The sequence below is a fragment of the Centrocercus urophasianus genome, unplaced genomic scaffold (genome assembly GCF_019232065.1).
Source record: "Centrocercus urophasianus isolate 14NV4802_14NV808 unplaced genomic scaffold, USGS_Curo_1.0 seq_10, whole genome shotgun sequence".
NCBI lineage: Eukaryota > Metazoa > Chordata > Aves > Galliformes > Phasianidae > Centrocercus > Centrocercus urophasianus.
The window spans coordinates 63,319,049-63,333,515 of record NW_024884142.1 but is presented as its reverse complement, the minus strand read 5'-3'; positions in this window follow the sequence as shown (position 1 = coordinate 63,333,515).

The window sequence follows — 14,467 nt, the reverse complement described above, 5'->3', positions numbered from 1 at the left end:
CTCCATGTTTTCTGCACTCTGGGGGAAAACCTGGAGCTTTCCTGTGAGGAGGCAGATTATTTTCAGCTGGTGTCAAATGTTATAATGGACTGATGGGAAGTTACCTGATGTGAGAGCTACATCTCATGCCCTCAGCTAGCTCAAGCTGAAAGCTTTCTGACTTGGTGATTGATAAAAAATAGAAGTAAAACGTTATTTCAGGGCTCAAATGTGTTTGATTTTTTCGCTTGTGCTCCTCACAGTCTTTTAACACCCATGTGAAAGAAAATCTATTGTTAGCTATTTTCATTTTTTATAGTAGTACAGAAATAAATTCTATTTCCCACTCAGAAGTGTAGCACTGGAAAGAGGAGCATGCTGCAAGGAAGCAGATAATGGATCCCTTATAGCTATTTTTTCTATTCACTATTTTCTGCCTCAGCCCAAGCTCAGGTTTCTGCAATTGCCCTGAGCAGTATCAGCTGGGGCTGCAGCAGCCTTATCAGGCTGGAGACTGGTTACAGCCATCACTTATATGCTGCCATATCTCATTGCAGATGTTTGTAGGTGAGGAAAGCTGCACTTGAAGCTAGAATGATAGTGTAAATATGAAATGTTGAACAAAGTTTTATGTAGAGGCTTTCTTACCTATGTATGCTGCAGCAAGGTCTGCAGGTACGGCTTTTCCTCAGCTGCTGAGTGCTGCAATGGGGCTTCTCGGAAGTGGTGCTTGGCTAAGGAGAGCATACAGCTGAGACACACTGCAGCCTTCTGGAGATACATGTCATTTTTACTAGGCTATAATAATACAATAAATAAGGCCAGCCCTTGTTTATGTCCATGCTAAGATACAAATACACAGTATTCTACAGGTCTCCCAGTTCTGCAGCTGTCTTGCAGAGGTTTTCTCAGTCTGCCTTTGGGGCTGAAATTGCTTGGAAGGGTGTCAAGGCAAAGGAGGATATGCCACTTGTTCTGCTTGAGTACACCTTTGTCTCATAGGACCCTGTCAGGCTATGCTTGCATTGCATCCCAGAGGAGCAGGGATACATCTGTGGTCTTCAAAGGATATGTGCTGTGAAATCTTGGATGCAGAAAAGTGACAGCAGGCATTCTACTGGCAATTTTGGGGGGGAGCAAAAACCAGTCTAGGCGTACCAGAGCTAGCAGTTGGTCCTTAAGTCTGTCCCTTCCAGAGTATAACAATACTGTGTTGTCAATATGTGATCATTCAATATCGGTAGGCTCCGACTTGTCTCTGCCCGTCATCTTCTACAGTATTGTAGAGCGAATGCTAGAATTTACAACTTCAATTTGAGATTAAATACCACCCTCGCTGCAGAAGAGAAAGACCAATTTTTTAATTGGCAATATCCAGAGAAAAGTACATTTGACTGTTTTCAGTGCTTGCAAATGTTTTAAAAGCCAGTCTTTGTTTCTGCTTTCTATTCATTATGAATTGTCCAACAAAAGAATAAAAGTTAGTGCGTGTCCTCCATCCTATCCATATATTCAGGTCTTCATACCTTCAAAAGGGCTCATATCAGACCGAAGAGATTGAAGCTTGCCCTGTGCAGATTCAGAAGGTTGCTAATAAGCCCTGCAGAATGTCAAGTGTGTATTAGCCTGGCATAGATGACACTGTATCTAACACCTGTGACTGGTTCAGTGTAGATAGGAAAATACCATTTCTGTGGCTGCTTATCTCTGTTCTTTGGAAGAGCTAAATAGACAGTTTTCATATAGCAGCCAAGTGACTAATTCTCTTGTTCAGGTGAAAGACCTAGATTCAGTGCACTTTTTACTACTGAAAGGTTCAAAGTTACCAGTGCAGTCTGGCGGAAGTCAGTGGGTTTTTATTTAATTAGGAGAACGTGTCAGCATGAGTTTCTGAGTGAATGTAGCCATGACCTACTTGAGACCAGTGTTATGTGGTGAATTTAATTTTTCTCAGATTGCTATTTGAGAAAACTACTTATCCTGAGAGTCTTTCACCCACCACTACTCTAGGTGAGATTCCAAAACACATTAGTTGTGATTTGCCTTCTATCTGGCTTCCAGCTGGGCTTGGACAGTAAACAGGCCCAGAGGCTGTTTGGGTAGGGTGGCTTTACCTCTAACAGAGAGCTGTGCTATGTGAACTGTGCACAACAAAATATATGAAACCAAGGAGTTCCTCAGGAGATGTGTGCCAGATAAAGGCTTTGCAGTCTAGTTTTGGAGGTCACCGTGTTAAACCTGCCTGATGTTTGTTTCAGGTACAAAAATATTCCTTGTGATCTTACCTTGGAACCTGGGTGTGTTGAGGCATACGGCCCTTAGAATTCCTCAGTAAAAACTGTATGGTATTTTTGGCCTGTGACTGGTCAGCCAATCCATATGGGAACATTTCTACTTCCTTGAATGGATGCCAAGTCTTGGTACATTCAAAAAGTGTGACTAAACCGGGACAATTTCTCAGGGGCATGGAATGAATCAAATATCCCAGGGCAAAAACAGGAGCAAACTGGTATAGATATGTTGAGGGATTGACAGAAAATATAAAGTAATTCCCCAGTAAACTAAGAGATGGGAGTGAGAAGGGGAATTAGAAGTAGCTAGGAAGAAAAAAACAAAAAACAAAACAAAAAAATGCTCCTAAATCTTGGTTTGCTTCCAGAACTGAATGTCACAAATAAATTTTTAAAGCTCTGAAAAGATGGGTGTTGGTTTTCTTTGTTAGAGGTTGGTTGGTTTTTTTTTTTTGCCGAGAGGAAAGAGTGAGTCTAATTCACTTCTCATTGGCATGTCCTTGAGTCATTACTCAAGAACAACCCTAATGAAACAATTGGGATAAAAAAAATCAATTTGGTCTTCATGGTCCTCAGGAGGACATGCTTATGAGGCTTCTAGGTTAGATCTGTGGAGATATCTGGACCTTCCCAGGATATTTATTTGTATCAGGTATGGACCTCCACCAAATCCTTAATACTGGACCATGTGTGTTTGATTTTAAAGTCAATGAGCTGAAGTGCTGGTGTCAGTCTATGTCTAGAAGTATGCACATTTGTTAATGCCAACATTTGACAGCTAGTGATGGAGACAGTTGGAGGAATCATAAGATCACTGTGTTGTAGCTCTGTGAAAGTCCGTATGTAAGAGGAGACAAATCTGGAAGGACAGACTGGAACAATCGTAAATAGTTTACTTTTAAAAAGTGAAGATTGTATTTTCCAAATGGAGATAGCTAGTGGGTACAAGGGAGTTGTGTAGTGGCAGCAGCATTTTCTTGGAGCATTCTCAATTGAATTGCACAGATCTCTCTGTGTACTTGAAGAGTATCTCTATTGCAACTGCGTCCCAGGGCTTGCTGGAACCCACAGAGAAATATTCTTTGAAATCCTTGCAGTTTCATCTCATGCTAACTATAATGAGCCACTGGGTGCTGCTGGGTAATCTGCACATCAGTATGTAAAATCCCTGGAGGTTTCTGAACAGAGCACTAACCAGAGGCATGTCAGAATTGCTTTGTTAGCAAGATAGGACTTCATCACACAAATTGCTGTTTTCAAATACTTCACTATTTAATTAACTAGAAGCTCACTTAATTAAGTAGATGTAAAATAGCTGTGATCAATTGCCTACCTGTCTGTCTGTTCTGCTATCAGAACTCTTTATAAAAATAAATCTTCATCACAAATGCAACCTGACTCAAATATTTATATGGACATCAGGAGAGGGAGTGTCCAAATGATTTCCTGTGGGGCTCCTTTCTTGCCTTCCCTTGTTGCTCCTGTCCTCATAGAGCTCCATCACATTCATCTCGTTTAAAAAGTAAATTATGCTCTTAAATGGTTTTTAATGTTTCCGATAACATTTTTGTTGTTATTTGAGGAATGAGAAGGGAGGGGGGAATCTGGAACAGGAGCATGGGGGGAAGGGCTGAAACTCTTCATGATTTATAACAAGGAAGCTGTTTTCCTGGGGAAGAGCAAGGGATAGGACCTGAAGGACAGCCAAGGAGAGCTTTGGAGGACATCTGTGCTAGTGTGAGCCTGCAGTTCACCCAGTGTGTTTCTAAGCGACTACTTTGCATTCCTCAACAGCAAACTGGTGAAGCCAGTTCGTGCATGTAGATTTACTTGCAAAAGTTTAGTCTGTATATATTTACTTAAATAAACTGAGAATCTGAACCCTGAAACATAAATACTGTAATTTGCATTTTTAAGTGGAAACATGTCAGCTAAATAATGTGCTCAAAAGCAGCCATCAAGTCAGTAGCAAAGTGACTTTAAGACCACGAACCTCCTCTCTATCAGAGTCAGATCCTTTTCTCTAGGCAATGCAAGCAGGCTGGATTAATTAATACTACATTTTCTCTAGTGTGGCCTCAGTGAGGATATAAGAAGGATGAATTTGTCCATGAGGACAAGCTCTATTTGTAAATGTAATGTCCTTGCCTATTTCATTGTGTCAGAAGCTACAGCTGGCTCAAGATTTCTCAGCAGGACAGGTGAAACTGTATTCTGTTGCTTCAAAGTGGAGCACCAGTTGACCTGAAAACATATGTATTTAGTTTGTGATTGCAGAAAGGGTATATCCAAGGATGAGAGAGGGAGGAGAGCTGTGGGACTGTAATGAAGATTTTTGGCTATTTGGGGAAAAGTGAAGAGACGGGGCTAGGATGTGTGATGGGATGCTTAGGACTGTTGAGGGGAGTCAGTGAAACATCTGGGCAAGTGGTCAGTGGGGTGTTCAGCAGTTCTTGGCTCTTCCCCTTTTTCTAGCATGCCTTCCATATGTATTGCTGCTTCCTTCTCAGTCATACTTCAGCCTGCGTATGAGGAGACAATGGATGCATCACCCTGCAAGCAGCAGAGCTAATTGAGTCAGCGATTTCCTAGAGCATTTTTGGGGACTTGCACTGGATTCTCTGGTGTCTAACAAGATACAAGCGATGATCAGAAGGTTTTTCCCTCTGGAGGCATTCATAATGTCTCTTTCCCAGGAGGACCCCACTGCCTAATAATGGTCATGTTCACACTGTAGCCTTTTCCTCCATAGGGACTCTATTTGTGTCTTCTCCTCTAATCAGGTGCCAATTTTCATAAAACATTTTGGAATTTAATACCTTGGAGTCCTCTTCTTGTATGTTACATTTCTTTAAAGCTGATCAATGGGTTCAAAAGTTGCTGGTGAGGAATGGGGCAACTGAAGTGCAGATACACAGACAGGTGAGCAGACACACATGCATAAACACATAGAGTGATACTGCAAGTATCATCTCATTGGAAAACCAAGTGAAAGTAAATACGGAAGTGGATAGGCTCCATGGCCAATCCCGGTGCTCTCTGCTGCGTGACAACTGAAACCATAATACACCAAAACATCAGCAGTATCAGTTTACATCCTTTTGCCATGCTGAGAAGTATGATCCTCTCCTTTCAACAAAAAACAAGTAGCACTGTGCCCTGCCCGTCTGACTTAATACTCTCTCTTATTAATTGCTCAGTTCTAGATCTTGTAGGTACCTTCTTCTGTGCAAAATTACTGATGGTGGTATAGAATTACACGTCCTGAGCAAAAGGATGGTCTTTTGGGTCTAGCCAATCCTGCCTTCTGCTTGTGAAGTGAGAACATGCAACATTACACCCATGTTTTTCCACCAGTCCATCTTGGCATATAATGGGACTGTAGTCCTGGCACAGGTTACTCCACTAGGTCTCCTGATTAATACACCATACCCCACAAGCTGGGATGAAATGGGATTGTGTTCCAGCCATACTCACCATCTAGACTCATATGACTATGGGAGTAAACATGAAATTACTCAGCAGGGGAGGTAATAGCAGGCATGCTCCTGCAAGCTGAGATGTGTATGGAGATATCTCAGTATCTCTGCTCCTTCCTGCATAGTGGCAACACCAGAGTAGGGCTAGGCAAGTAATTGTGTTTTCTGTTTGTCTTGCCACACGTGCTTTCCAATGGGAATGCCCCATCTGCTAGAGAATAGCTGGAGGTGACTGTCCTACATGGAGCAGTCCCACTCTGCACAGCACAGTTAAATGCTCCCCAGAGATATGACCAACAAGAAGGACTTCCAGCTCAGAAGCGATGACATAGCCAGAGGTGAATATTTACATCCTAGTGTTGAACAGGTATTCAGAGCAAGTTAGAGTTTGCAGGGTTGGGGAGCCTGCTATGTCCAGGCAGTGCAGGCTTTCTTCTGGTAGGAAAAAGATGTGCTTGGAGTCTTTCAGATGGTGGAAGGAACTGCAGTGATGTTACTTTTATTGAATTGAGTATTCAGATGTCACTGGGAAAAAAAGGATAATAACTACCTCCCCTTGCCCCTAATCTTCTCTGCCTTGTCTTTCTCTTCAAGCTTTGGTCGACTCACTACTGAACAGTCACAGCAAGACCAAAATTTCTCCTTAGAGTACCAGCACCTTCAGCTGGGACAGGCTAACCCAATAGCAGGTCAGATGTGTGATCAATTTTTAATGGGTTATTTGGATGTCCCTAATCTTGTTCTGAGAGCCAGATGCTTCTGCACGACTTCAAGGGTGTGCCAGTCAATGGGATTTCAGGCTGGGTTTCCAATGAAACCTGCATCTCAGCGGGTGCAGCTCTGACATCCTCCAGCAGCATTTTTCAGGGATTCCTTTCACAGAGATTTCTGGGCAGAAGCCCAGTGTTATAATTGTGACACAATCCTTATACATTTTTATCCCAGCTAGTGGCATTGGGGATATTTTAATGAATCATAGAAACATTTAATCCTTGTTAGAATCCTGCTAAGCTCTTTGCCTTAATAATTATCTTGTGGGTTAGCTCAGTCAGTACAGAACTATAAGACAAGAAAAACATCCCCAAGTCTATGCTGGAGTCAAATAACTCAGCAGAGCATTTGAATGCAGTGGGAAGTGGAAGTTTAGGATCATCCAGTTCAGATTAACAGGCCAATGAACCTTCCCCAGCAGACAGCCAGCTTTGCAATTTGTGATGCTGCTCTGCTCACGCTTTTGGCAGAGGTTATGAATGTGAAGCATTTCTGACAGCACAGCTTCTGCATGCACAGTCCAGTGAGCCAAAATGAGCAAAGCAGCAGCACAAATGAGTTTGTTTTTCAAATCCCTCCAGCTTCACTTAAAGCTTCTGAGTCACTCTTGAATTCTCACTGAGAGAAATCAGACTCGCTCCAGACTCAGCTGCAGGATGACTGGGAATGTTGTTCTTAAAAGTGTATCCTGTGTTTATCAAACAGGAATGTAAAGACTTGTCTCCTCCAGTGCAATGTTTATAACTTATTCAGAGTGAAAATGATGTGCTTCTGTCACTGATTATTGTCAGAGATGTAGAAAAATCTCTTATGAGATATTTGGGATTCAAAGGAGCAACTAACCTGCAAGATGGGCAGTGGGATGGCTCAGTAGGAGATGAACCACCCTTCCCAGCTTGATCTCAGTTCTCTGAGCTTCACTTCAGGGGTTGTTTGCAGGACTGATGTACTGTTTCATACAGGTGTGAAACACAAACATTTCTAAAGGCATGAGAAGACTGCAGTGCATGAAAGAATGGTACTGCAATTTTCTTTCTGCTGTTGGTTGAACCTGGCAAAATTGCTTCCTTGGCCCCAGTGCTGCTCTAGTTTGTGACTTTTGTTAGTAATGGATAGGTGATGGCAGGGGTTGCTGAGGTGGCTCAGGAATTTTGCTGAACTTTGCAGCTGCAGACCCATTTGGTACTTGTTGTCTAAAACCCTGATGCCTTATGAATTCTGCAGGCTGATAGCAAAATATTCAGACAAACTGATGTCCCAGCTTCATTTATTCAAAGATTTTCTTTCTTCCCATTTTATGTGTACCAGTGGCTTCCAGTGCAAGTGAGAGTCTGATATTTCCATCATACAAAACATGCAGGAAAACAAAACTAAACACTCGTGAGCATGTAGATTTCAGCCAACTTTTTTCAAGCCTTAGGATAATATTCTGGTGAACATTACATGTTTCTGCTCTGTCAATATTTCATCTTGAACAAGGCTGTTCTCACTGCTGTAGGCTCTATCTGCCTATTAAAAGTTGTTGCTGCTGTTCTGTATAAAACCAGTTTGAAATCTACTAGTGAAAGCTACAATATAAAAGCTGCCATGCCAGTAGTGCTCTTGGCATGGGTTAATATGACTGAAAGCTATTTTTGCAGGATTTTTTACAATGAGCATCCCCTATGTTAGTGAACTTAAGAGGTTTTTCCTTCTGGGGTACCTTGGCAAAGTACGGCCTCCAGGGAGCACTATGAGAAGCACTGCCATTTATGTGAAATTTAAAAATTCCATGGCCCTGGAGCTGAGTACTATTCTTCAGCCAGGCTTTCCTTTCACAACTGCAGGCAGATGGCTTGGTCTACAGAAGCTGCATGTTGGTTGCATTGCTTGTGTTCTACAGGACACAAAGTGAGGCAAAAGCAATCCTCACCGGGTCTAGGACAGGAATGGGACTCTGCTGTGATCTAAACAACAAACAACAAACCAGGCTTCATTCTCCAGGCTTAGAAGAGAAAACGGCAACAAATGTAACTTGCAGCTTGGAGCTGCGCATCTGGACTAGAGACTGATTACGATCTAAAAGACTGGTAAAGATCTTCATCTGAAATGCCTCAACATACTAAAAGGCTTTACATTCAAAATCAGTATTTTATGGTCTATAAGATCACCAAACTGATTTGCATAAGAAAAAGGGATGCAGTTTGAAAGCTGATATATTCAGGCTTGGGTCTCGTCCCATAGATATTGCATTTTGGAAGCTGCTTCTTCAATTAGAGGATTTCTGCACATCTACATTGCTAATACCGAATAGATATGCCAATGCCATGGATCTATGCTTATTGGCGTATGGTGTCATCACTGACATGAGCAGAGGATGGAGTGATTCAGATTTTTAATTTTCTCACTTCCATTTTCTGTGGGAAGGGCTGCCTGCTTGCCTGTTAAAAGCAAAGAGCATGTTAAATGCAGCTTTATCAGCAATATCTCTTGCTGTTGGTGTAAGGCAGACAACTTAAGCACGTCAAAACATAGCAAGAGAAACTCACTAGTCAATGGATTTCACAAAACACCCTGTGCATGTTTGGATTTCCCACAAAAGTGACTTCCAGAGGAGCACACCTTCCAGTGAAGGCATCCACTCTTTGTACAGGGAATGCCTAATTCTTTGCTATTAAATTGTACTCATTTATACCAGCTGCAAACTCAGCATGCAAGTGCAGATTTCCTGTTCTGATGGAAATAGGCAGCCTTGTTGCATTTACAGACCATATCCCTTCATCTACAACATGAACCTGACTATATTTCAGAGACTTTGGATCTTCTTTGAGCCTTCAGAGCAAATCCATTGAATTTGAGTACTTCCACTGACAAGACTTTACTTTGTTGGAGAGAAAGAGTAAGCTTACATTCCCAGAGAGTAAGGAGAATACAGGGCCTGACTCATGGCTGCATTTTTTCCAGCAATTCATTACTGAACAACAGCAGGCTGATTTCTCTCTTGCTGTATATCCAAGTGGCTTCACTGACAATATTTATTCTCCAGCTGTTCCTTGATTTAAGCCCCAGGGCTCCCCCATAAAAATGTGTGAGGATGAACCACGACCACAACCACTCTGAGTACTACGGGAAGGGGAAAAAGCGGGCAAAGATGCAGCACCAGGAAAGCAGGAGCTGTGCTCCTGCTCCTCAGCAAGCAGGCGTGGCCATTGCCTGTAGCAATGTACTCGCCTGACACCCGCATGCATGCTGCGACATGGGAGATGGCGAGAAGGAGCCTCCTGTTATCTATTGTGCGTGAAGCCTTCCCTGTAGGTCTGCATTGGCAGGCACATATGGAGGGAGCCCTTTTCATCTGCTCCTCACTGGCTGCCGAGGGCTGCTCCCAAAGAGCCGGGGGGCCCAGGCTGTACAGTTGTGGTGGAAGATCCCTGGGTGGGGAGGGAGCAGTGGGGCTGCATGGGGGAGGCTCGGATGGGGCCAGGGCGGGAGCTTTTCAATGGCAGCAAAAAGGAGCTGGGGATCGGTTAATTAAAGTGTTTGCAGATGGTTTATGTTATGGGACATATGTGTGTGCCTAGCCGCATGACTTGCATCCGAGCCAATTAGCGGCCCAGGAGGGGAACGGCAAACTCGCGCAGGAGCAGGATGCTGGTGGAGGCAGCGGCCCTGTGGGAAAGGTGAGGAAGGGTCTGGGGGCTGCTTCCTGCAGGGTCACGCACTGTGCCAAGAGCTCCACCAGAGAGCTGTCCTGGCAGGGTCTGGCTCTGTGCAGGAAGGAGGCTGCCAGGGAAACGAGTGAGGGACCTAGGTCCTGTGGGAGTGCTTTGTCCAGACCACAGAGTAAGAAGTAGTGCATGGTTACAGGTCTTGCACAAGTTCTGCTGTGGTTTTGCACTGGGAAACTGGGGAGAAGCACTGACTTTCAGTGATACAAACACAGTCTAGTAGTGAGCTTCTTAATATAGTTTATTTCTCACATGCAAAAAAAAAAGAAAAAAAATACAAAGATATTTTAAGAAAGTTAGAACAATACAGTATACAATTTATCCTGTCATTGAGCTTTGTAAAAACTGCAGAAATATGTTTGAATTATTAATAATTCAGTGAAATCATGTCATTGGCTCTAAGACTGACCAAGAAATGGGAGTACAACAGCAGCAACTGGTTATAAAACACTGACTAAAGATAGAAGGAAAAAAACACCCTGATTTACTTCACACTGTCAGATTGACAAGTGAGTAGGAACCTTTGATTATTGGTTGCAGTATTTGGTGAGGCATGAATTTGCACTTACGTGGAGGGCCTGTGCATGTTAGTACCAGCAAACAGTGGTTCTTGGGCACTTTGTTGCTGGTCCATTGTGCTGCACTGCTCTGGTTGCAGGCAGCCTCACTCTATCCCCCTCCAAGATGTTTGCTCATCTTGGCATCATGCAGCGCTCTGTCTTGGGTGCCTGAGAACTTCAGAGTTTCCTGGGCAGCTCACAATTCGCTTGGGCTTAATCCTTTCATTTCAGAGAGTCTGTCTAAATTTCTGGATGTTCAGAAATTTGCTCTGAATGTATAGTGCTGTTTGGGTGTCTGATTTGCAAAGCCAAATGCTGTAAATGCTCTGAGGATTTTACCCACGGTCACGCTGAAGGTCTGTGTTGGAGTAGTGAACTGAAGCAAACTCTCCTTGCAAAACCAGGATGCTGATGTAAATGCTGGGTCAAATCTGATAATCTCTGAGCCACCACTTGTCCCATAAATGGTGGTTAAAACTGGAAGGTATCTTTCTTCCTATGGGCCATAAAGTGACATCTTCTGCTGAAAAATTTTAATGGACTTTTTTTTTTTTTTCCTTGAGGGTGAAAATGTTTCAGTGCCAAAAGTAGTTCTAAAACACTTCCTGGAGTGCCAAAGACAAGTTAATCAATATCAGCAACAGGGAAAAAAAACACCTTTACAGCAAAACCAAAAATCAATACTGAAAAATAGCAATTGGAAGCCAAGATTGAAATAGAATAATCAAATAGGATAAGTTTTCATGAAAAATTAGAAGTGTGCTGAAAGACTGACATATTTTTTCAAAAATGCTTTGAGAAGAGGCTAAATGCTGTTAAAAAAATCTGATGCTGAGGAATTAGATAGAGATGTGCATTAATTATTTAAACTAACTCTTAAGGACACCGTGCCAACTAACCTATGTCTCTTTCCTTTTAAATTAGTTTGTAGAGTGAGAACTAAGGAGTAGCAAATACGAGGTAACTAATCTCAGAGGAGGTAACTGAAATGTTGAAAGACCTGGATTAAGCCCAGGCTAATACTGGTCACCTTAGAGCACCCCAGAGTGCCTACAGAAACAGATGCTGGTGACCCCTAACTCCCATTGAAAAATGGGATCTCATCTCCTAAGACATTGTGGCCTTGGAGAAACATCACTGGGAGCTGGTTTCTCATCCAGCACTAGGAGGGAAAGGGCAAGTGGAGGAAAGCGAAGTTAGCCACCTACTCTGGCATGGAGGTACTGCCCAGGCTCTTTTAGCATCTCCTGCTTCTTCTCTCTTCTTGATTCTGAAAATTTCCAAAGTAAGACTAGTAAAGGCTATTGATCTGAGGAGCCAATGAAGCAAGAGCAGAAAGAAGTAACCCCAAAAAACTCCCGACAAAGTCAGCTCATGAGGAAATCATGTGTGTCTGTGAGTTCATTTTGGCTGGAATTCCCAGCCATACACATTTTTCACTGTCACAGGATGCTTCTGTTCAGAAGGTACTTCTGTAATTCAGCTACTTTTCTCACCATCTTAGTTTAGGACTGAGACAGAGAGAAGTACATTTGTAATTCTGCTCTGCTAAGCCAAAACGAAGCACAGATGTGTTGTGGCCAAGACTGGTTAGCTGAGTTGACTGTTTGCCATATTTGCGTTCAGAAAACACAAAAAAACCTCTGTCACACAAAACAGTTTGCTAGAGGGGAGCTCTCTGTCTCACCAGCGACAGTGTTGTTTTACATGAGCAGAATGGTACAGTAGTGTGTCTCCTTGCAAGTCTAGATATTGAGGTGGGGTGTACTGCAGGGTCCAAATTTATTTAGTGGATTAGGCATTTGCATTTATTTAGAAATGAATGTCAGACAGCCTCCTGGCCCTGTTAAAATATTTGTACATTGTTTTTTGCATGATGAAACACAGAGTGCTCAAGTGCCACAACACATGTCCACCCGTAGTGATCTTAAGAAAAATGAGGGCTTTTGAGTATCTGGCCATTTTGTTGCCATTTAGAGAGCTAATGATCTTGTTCAAAGCACTGACTGAACCAGCAGCGGTCAGGAAAAGAGTTCTGGGCACGATACTGAAAGGCCCAGGTCCCGAGGCAACGGGTAAAGTGACAATCCCAGCTGTAATCTGGAAAAGATTGTTCATGCCACTCCACAGCCGGCTCTGCCAGCGTCAGTCAGGGAGGTAAATGAAAAAAATTTCAGAAGTCCTATTTGGAAAAAAAAACAAACACTCAGCAATTTAAAAATCAAGCATGATTTTGGTGGCAAATACCTCCATATCTTAGAATGTCTGGGCTGTGGTGCAGTTTTCATCACTTCGCATGCCATGGGTGAAGAAGAATGGTGAGCCATGAGTATGCCTGTCAAACTTTGGTATGCTTTTGACAGTGATATGACAGAATAACATTGAACCTTCAGTTACTTTTTATTGACATCCAGTCTTCTCTGTCACAGATATATAGGAAAGATGGCAGTCTTGCATACTCTTTGACCTTTTATACTTACAGGAGAAAAACATACTAGCTTAGTGCAGTGGCAAGTTAGAGTATTTATCTTTGTGTGGGTTCTCCTCTGAAAAGTCACTTTTTAGATCAAGAAGCCTGAAGAAAACCAAACTTCTGCAAGACAATGAGCAGCTGAGCTCCTGCTAGGGAGGAATTTGGGTGAGCTGGCTGTAGTTTACCTCACCGAAGCAGCTTCATGCTGGGATTTCTGTGTACCAAGTAGCTTCTTATCTCAACATCCCTTGATGGAAATACGCCTGAAGCTTCTCATCACACTGCATTGGGGACGTCTAGGTGCTTTCTGGAGTTGGTGGACTGGCAGGAAGAAGCTGGTTTTGTCAAAACATGCAAATTCTATCTGCCAGACTGAAACAAAGAAACAAAAGGGACTTTTGTTGTTTTTTACTTGTTTTCCAGTGACTCTTGTTTTAATGCAGTCTGGCTCATTTTGCCAAGACGAACATGATGCTCTGCTACTAGCTGTAGCAATGGCTGAGGATCAAGGGCTCTGCAGGACATTTGCAAGGAGAAAAGTGCCAGTTATGAGGCAGCTGAGCAGATCTTGGACACCTAGATCTTAGCTCAGGAATGGGCTCCATGAGGAGATATTTTTCACATGCAGCAATTTAAAAGCATGCCACGTAAAAACAAACAAACAAACAACAAAACCCTTTTATGGTAACATAGAAGAGCTAATATCTTTCTAATGAACTTAAAAGCAACCAACTTAAATGCACGGAATTCAGCAAAGCAAGGATTTCACCCTTATTTTTCTGCTGGACTTTGGAAAGCTCTGGGTGCTTTCTAGGGAGTTTTTAAATCTCCCTTTATTTTTTCTCTAGTGAATTATCATACATCTTAGGGAGAGGAGGGGGAACTTAGAAATTGGGCTGGCGCAAAGGAAATGCAGAAAAAGAAGATCCTTGGGCTGATGACCAAATTTGTAGGTCTTTTTGTGTCTCTGCAAGATCCCCTGGGTTTTGTCTTTGTTTTTCCCTGCTGTGTGCAGACTCAGCCCTGCTGCTGATGGATGGAGGCTGCAGAAGTGAAGAGACCATGGGAGCTGGAAGCACACAGTCCTTGGCAAACCTTGGAGGCCTTTTCTCCCATCTGCACTCCTAGATGGATTTGAATCCAGGATTTAATCTGGACTTTTTTTGGACAGACTACAGGGGTTGGAGGGTTCTTGCTGCACCTTCTC